This window comes from Nothoprocta perdicaria, unplaced genomic scaffold (genome assembly GCF_003342845.1).
Source record: "Nothoprocta perdicaria isolate Ctin4 unplaced genomic scaffold, notPer1 scaffold_28, whole genome shotgun sequence".
In the NCBI taxonomy this organism is placed as follows: Eukaryota; Metazoa; Chordata; class Aves; order Tinamiformes; family Tinamidae; genus Nothoprocta; species Nothoprocta perdicaria.
In genome coordinates, this window is record NW_020455510.1 from 3,586,645 (window position 1) to 3,594,262 (window position 7,618).

Here is a 7,618-nt window from a genome sequence, read left to right on the forward strand (position 1 = left end):
TGAAAAAAAAAAAAAAAAAAAAGAACATGCATTCTTAAAATACTTGGGAAGATTACTCTCTTCATTGTACCTCCAGCTTTACACCTGGACTAAGTAGGAATGAACACTTTTACAATGATTTTTATCAGAAATATTTTGTTAGAAAGTAGGTCTTTATGCCTAGCGGAGTACCGGTTAGGATTTTAGTTCCTGAACAGCAAAAGCAGAGTCACTATCAAGGGTTAATTTTAGCAGAAAAGAAAGGTGTTACTTTTTTCCCTGCAAAGCATCTCAGTCTTCAGAATGCTTCAATTTTTTTTATTGATCAATTCAACCAAAATTCTGATAGCTGTTTAAATATTTGAGAAACTATTTGGATACTTAGGTTTATGTTAGTATGCATGATTTGAACATACATAATGTGAGAATGTATCTTAGCTTAAAATATATTCCAAGTGGACATGAGCAATAGGCAGACTAATTTATAGATCACAGTAGAATTCTGCCTTAGACTTAAGTATGAGCAAGAATAAAATCTGAATAGCCTTTACTTGAAATGTGTTTGCTTGTATATTTAAATATACTTCATTCTACACCATCTCTTCCACAGACGTGTATATTATAACTGTTTCAAGCAAACTTTTTTTTCTGACTCTTTCTGACCATTTTTTTCTCTCTTCCACTATAGAAATCAGTAACACTTTGCCACAATTTTATTAGAGGGGCTATTCATGAGATTAAGAGTTTGCAGGGTCAAGTGGGGAGAAGTTTGTTTCCAATCTGTTAAAAGAATCATCTTAACTCAAATTTTCTTAGGGGTTCTTTGTTGGTGAATCATTGTAGAAGTGACATAGAGCCATATATGACTCAAGTGGCTTGTTTTGAGTTGCCTGGGTGTCTTCTCCATTTAGTTTTTCAGAGGTTATTTTAGTATTTGTTTTATGAAGGGTGATACAGGCTTTGGCTGTCTAGCTTTCTTTCCCTCCATCTTTTGAGTAGCGTCTCTACGCTTCTCTGCACCTGGGTAGAAAATTGTTTTGGCTGTGATATAGGAAATAGGTACTTTTCTACGCTTTTTAGTGTAACACCTACTGTGAGATTTAACAGAACTTTTAACAGTTTATTTAGTGGTGACGGAAGGAACTAACATGTGCTGTGTGTGTTGTCCAATTGTATGACCTGGTTGCCTCTTCAACTTCAAAACAACCAATGATCATGGACTTAAGTTTTTCATAAAAGATAATTCCTTTAAGTTGGTGGCATTTTTTTTTTAAAGTCATCTTTGTAAATACTTTTTTCCTTGTGTTTTTTTTAGGTATATGGAAATTGCAAAGACCCAGGGAATGCACTACTTGAATAAAAAATAACTGAGAAATCTAACTGGAGCAGTGACAAAAACAGTAAGTAAATGGTCACATTAATTCAGTTATTAAATTCAGTATTACATATGTTCAGAATTAAGTTATTTTTGGTCTTCAGGGATGTTTGACTTTTAAGATTTTGGTTGTTGACCGATGATGTTGCCACAGGAACTGGCAACATGGGGTCTTTATTCTGTTAGCCTTAAGAATATCCTTTTTGCAGTTGGACATTTCCCTTGTAAAGACATACAACTAACTGCACACAGAATTGATGCAGACATGACACTGATGGTGTTGGAGCAAGTGGTGTTGGAGTTCAAGCACTGCCACAAACTTGCACTGGTGTTTCTTGTCTATAGGTGTTATGTCTGGCTATAGTGGGTTTACCTTCTGTCAATGCAGTGCAACTGAGAAAGCAGTTCATTTATCTCCTGCCATGTTATCTTGGCTCATTCCTTACATAGCCAACATAACATAAAATGTTTGGTTAAATAATTTCAATTTTGTGTTCAAATGAGCATATCTATGCTTATTTGCTCATATATGAGCATATGATGCTATGTTCTATGCTCTATATGAGCATATCATATGAAGCTTACTGGATTTTATTAATTTTTCCTACTAGCAACTGCTTTTAGAAAGATGATGAATGATTTATGTTTGCACAATTACTTTAGTGCTTTCCTCTAAAGCAATGGAAAATGTAGCTTGCAGGGTGGTTTTGATAGTAGTGGCTATTCTGTAGCCCAAATCTCCCCATGCAGAGAGATCTTTGTGCAGTCTTTGAAACTTCTGCTTTGATCAGAACTACAGATTCATTGTCAAAAAATATCCTGGAGGTCTGTTTTCTGTGTGAATCTCCATTATTTTGTTTAAGCAGGTATCTTTCTTGAATCCAGAGTTCATTGTTATATCTGAAAAATGCTCTGACTGGGAGGCTTGACAAGATCTGACTGCCATTGATCTATGCTCAAATTTGACTTCTTAAAGTTTAACAGATCCAACAAAGAAATTAACTTTGCAGTCCATTCTCTCTGGAGTCACTGAAACACCATCATCCATAAAAGCAAGCTAGCCTAGTTCATCATCATTCTTGTGATATGATAAAAGATTTGGTTTGAAAACTGAGGTTTTGTCTGTTCCTGGAACTCCTTATTGAATATCTCCTGAGAGATTTTTTTTAGTGGCAGTCATTTCTGGCAAATCATAAAAAATTACTTAAAAAAAAATTACTTAATACTAGAATTTAAATCACATTCAAGGTTATCTCTAAGTTCTTGTGTAAACCAGTTCTAGATGCCACATTAATCTTGTTTTAATGTGACTTATTTCTGTAGTTTATTTTTTTCCCCAGTAAATGTGAAGCTTCTCAACTCTTGCTATCAAAGTTTATACAAAAATCACCCATGTGAGGTGAGATGATTCCATCCATAAGTAATGCCTTTTTATAAATGAGTGGGGTAGAGAATATAGATATCTGATAAATTCAAGTTGTCTAATCCAGTTGTTTTTCTGTTAGAGCTTTACTGTTGTTCAGTTCCTGTTATTATTCAGTTCAGCAGCATAAATACACAAAATACTGCATGGTAAGTCTTGACTGCTGTTGCCTCCAACAGCTGCTGGACTTGCTAGGGCTAAGGATGACATTGCTAAGGTGTCATCCTCTCAACAAACCTGTTTCATGCTGAAGGCAAACTCAGTGACCTCTCAAGCAACTGTCATATCTCAACTGAAGGGCAGTGACATGTAGCTTAGACTATTTAAATCCATAAATTACTCGGTCTCTTTGAATAGGGTAAGTTCCTAGTTACAATGTGTCTATGATGTGAGATTGTTAAAAGATCTTTGTGAGCAAAGAACATAGTTGACAACATGAACATGGTGGGGTGCTTTTAAGATGCAGATCTTGATTGTGAAATACTCATTTCACAAACTAGAAAAGCGAGAGAGATACTTAGAACTTAAGCAGCAATTCCTGTATAATTCTTAATGTCTGCTTGAAGTACCAAGATACCAGTCACTTTATAGTTGTGATGGAAGAGTCCATCATTTTACTGAATAGTTGTTTAAAACAAGTAAATATATGCTTTGTTTTTCAAATTATGCCTGATTTATTCTGCTTTTGTCTGCTAGATTAAACATTCCTTTATATAGGGAGTCAATGCACTACTCAATGTCAGTGAAACCCACATTATCTGTAGATGAATGAACCCCCATTTTTACTGTAGGGGTCTTAGGATGAAATCTCTGTTTCTGTTGTTAAAACAACAGGGATTGCTACCTATAAGCCCTTTTGTTCCTGATATCTGAGAGTTGATTAAAGTTCAAACAAAAGATTATTTATTTATTTCCTTCCTACATAAAAGAAGTTGTAAAAATAAAACAGACTCCTATGATCTTACTTACACTTTGATCTTTTCTTGATGGTTTTTTGAAGTTCATGTCAGCTTCTTCACTGTTCTCTAGGTAACATGCTCTATCTCTCCCTGTAAATTTCCTTGCCAGATTTACTTGTATTGACCTATCCATGATTTTTTCTCAAATCTTTTTTTCTTAAAAAAAAAAAAAAACATTTTAATGCTTAGAATTGTCTTAAATTCTAGTTTTAGGATGGGGAAAAAAAAATAAGCAAAAGTGCTAAGGAGAATCCTATGCTCCTTCCTGTTGGGAAATTATGTATTTCCTCTCCCATATTTATCCCTGGGGAATCTGAGATTTGTCAGTCCTAGTTTTGTCACTTTTCAATCATCTCCTTCAGGAATGAACTTTGAGAGGTTTAAATGACCTTTCTGGCATTCTAGCCAATCTTGTTCAACTGCTTGCCAGGTTTGAACGTGCACAATTTCATTCCCAACCTCATTCTCAGTCAAGGTGTACTAGGTTGCTAATCCCTGCCCATTCCTATTAACTAGTAAAACTTCTGTGTTTTTGTACTTGTTGGTTCTAAAATTCCAGAGACGGTTAAGAATCTGCTTCATCATGGCTTAAACGTTTGAAGATTTTCAGGGTCCCAGTGCTTGGTCCCATGGCTGCTACTTATGACATATTTCTTGTTTCAAGCTTGAAACAGTTGAAACTTTCCAACTTGAAACACTTAGCGTGAAAATGTTTGTAATTGAATGTCTGAATGAGAGTGGAAAGACTTATAGCAGACTGATCTTCCAGTGTTTGTTAGTTTACTTGCTGTAAATTAAAGGGACTACATATTTATTAAAGGATGTTCTGCTGTTTTGTTGCTCATTTCATTTTAAGTCAAAAAACTTTTTTTTTTTTTTGGGGGGGGGGGGGTGGTGGGAGGGGTTGTAGAATCTGTCAGAAGGGATTACAGGATGCATTTGGCCCTATTGTAATTCCTAAATGCCAAGATGAGTTTGAAATTCTGGTGCCAGGTAAGCTGCCACTGTGGGAACAAAGAGTAGAGATGCTTAGTCTTAGATATGCCAAATGAACTTTGTCAAATAACTAGATAGATTGACAACTGTGTGTATTGTGGTATATTTTAATGTTTCAGTATTTCATTGTAATATTTCATATAAGCTAGTTGTCTAAGCTGTCCATGTTATACAGGAGAGAGATGATTACTTATGATAAGGGATTTGTTACATCCTGAAAAAAATTGCCCTTGGTAGGTGCCTGTCTTATTTTGTAGATGATAGAGGAATTCTAAACAACTAGAAGAGATTTTTTAGGATAATAGATAACTTTGAAATCATATCATTTCTTAAAAATAAAGCCATAACTTACATAAAAGGGTTGTTAAAATAACTTGGATTTGGGTGAAGCTAAACCTGTCAAGGCTTTTTTCCTTCCTGTACCATGTGTAGTGTGGTGTCTGGAAATGCGCTGTTTCTAGTCCTTCCCAGAAATGGACAACATGCAAATTAATGATTCAACTAAATTTAGGAATGGACTTGTAGAAAGAATTAGGTTTACAAATGTTTCTAAAACACATTTTTTTTTTCTGTATGGTTATAGATGGTTGAACAAGCATTTAAGATGAAGTGAACAATAAACATAATATCAACTCTCAGAGTATTATCTTTTCATGAATAATTGTTGCACTTTTATCCAAATATTGAAGTGATTAATACTAATCCCCAGATATAGGAATACTGAGGTAATTGGTGTAACAGTCTGTAAAACGTGATTTTTGTGTCCAGGATTCACTTTCAGGATTTAGTTTTCCTTGTATTAACTGCAGTCAGTGTGTAATTGGATTATTTTAAAAAATGGAAGCATCTATGTAACAGAAAATGCGTGGGCTCAAATGAAAAGCTTTGCATAAGGAAAAGCCCTTTTATCCGTGAGACTCCCTCACTCTCCTTCGCCTTGCAAAATGTAGGGTTCTGATGTGTCTCCAGTTGGTGTGGTGGTAGGCAGCTTGAAGTGCTCATGGGCAATATGTAACAAGTAGGATGGCGTGTGAATAGGTAAGTTTACCATGGTCACATTTACACATCCTGTGGTGTCAAATCTGCTTAAACAGTCCCAGTCCTCAGCATTTTATCCAGTATCCAGCCTCTTCCCTTCAATTGTGCCAACAAAACAGGCTTTCCCAACAAAAATATATTTATTTCTAATTCAGATCATATTTCCAGCTTGGTTTGTCACATGGTTGTACATACTGTCTAATGTTGCATGTGATTAAACGGTTACGTTGTCCCATTTGAAGATGTGAGGTTGTTGGGGAAAAATACTAGTGTATATTGAGCAGGGCTAACTTTGAAAATAATCCTTACTGTGTGATCAAATAGTAAATTGCAGATTGGTGCTACATACTGCACAACTAGATACCATATATTTGTAAAGATTTTCTGACAATAAGTTAAAATCCTGTAAATACCATTGGTGGCAATGTTATGAATCAGTTTCTGAAAAAGAAACACCACCGTACACAAACACCTTATGTTCACAGACACTCTAATAAAGGCTACTCTGGTTAGGGCAAGTTAAAAGACACTGCTGGAAATTGCTAAATGAGGCTTGCAATATTATTGTTTAGCTATTGATCACTTAGGGCTTGGCAGGATGGAGAGGAGCTGTCCTGGTACAAGTTGAACAAGCTCAGTGAAACACTAGCAAAGTAGTTTCCAGTGTGGCCATGAAAGCATAACCTTTATAAACACAACTGTTACAGTATGTAGAAGCTAAATGCTTATTCTGTACAACTGTCACATCTGCTTTCAGTCTCTGTGCCAAAGGGTCAGAGCTCAATCATAATCCTGTTGCACCCCCTGCTGGTTAAAAGCCTGTGCTCATTTTGTTACTTTACACTGAGATAAACATTGCAGTCATTTCACACTTCTTTTAACATTCGATATGAATTTAATTATCATTTGTTTGGACTTCATTTGTTATGAAGTAAAAACAGTTTATTACAGATGTTCACATCACTAGTTTTTTTTTCAGTTATTGCACATGATTAAACAAAGACTTCAGTACTGGAAATACTTCAAGCCGTGAGACCGCAGTCTCCGCTACATGGATTTGGATTTAAAAAAGCACGAGAAATTAGAAGAACACCAGTACTGAAGAATAATCCGGAAACTTGAGTTGTATATGGTGGAGATTACAGGTAGTAGAAGCTAAATGTTTGTGACTGATTGTCAGCAATCTCTTCGTTGTCAAACTAACATGAGAGGAAGTTTGATAACCTCCAGGTAAAAAGTCCTTGGATTCTTTTATTTTATTTTAAATTTCAATAAAATTTCAGAGGTCTTGTTTGAGGCAGTATTGTTTGTGGAATATGACATCTCTGTCTCTACTTTCTATCTTAATGCCTTGTCATAGTTCTTGATGTCTGCCTGTCAGCACAGCAAGAGGGATTTTTTCATGTCTGAATAGTCACCTTAATGATAGCAGATGGAAACACCACAGGGGGTCCAAGCCCATCACACTGTCATTGTCACAGACTGCCCTGACCCGTTTCCACTCCTCTATTTTTTTGTCCCTTTTTAAAGGAGAAATGGATGGTAATTGAAAAGGATCTTAAGCAAGACTTAGGAAGCTGCAGACATCATGAGTCTCTGCTATCTCTCTATGTTTGCACAAATAAAGTCTTAACCTTTTAAGCACCGGTGACAGTAAAAAGAAAACTAAATTGGTAAAGCTTTATAATTTGCATTGGCCTACTGAAGCTTTTTCTTTATTCCCCCTCAGATGCATACAATCTGTTTCATCCTCATTGTGGGTGGAGGTTGCTTAATTTTTAGATTTATCCTTTCCTGCTTGGAATTACTTGCCTAAAGAAAAATGTGTGTTTTGCCTATTCGCTACGG

At 35.6% G+C, this 7,618-nt stretch overlaps 1 long non-coding RNA gene across 1 annotated transcript in view; it reads left to right on the forward strand.

Annotated features, from left to right (window-relative positions):
- LOC112948880 overlaps positions 1 to 6,868 on the forward strand; it is a 66,707-nt gene extending 59,839 nt beyond the window's left edge. Inside the window, exons 6-7 of the long non-coding RNA XR_003249716.1 lie at positions 1,295 to 1,379; positions 6,750 to 6,868. This is a non-coding gene — a long non-coding RNA (uncharacterized LOC112948880). The remainder of the gene's footprint in view (positions 1 to 1,294; positions 1,380 to 6,749) is intronic.
- Positions 6,869 to 7,618: the final 750 nt, after the last annotated feature.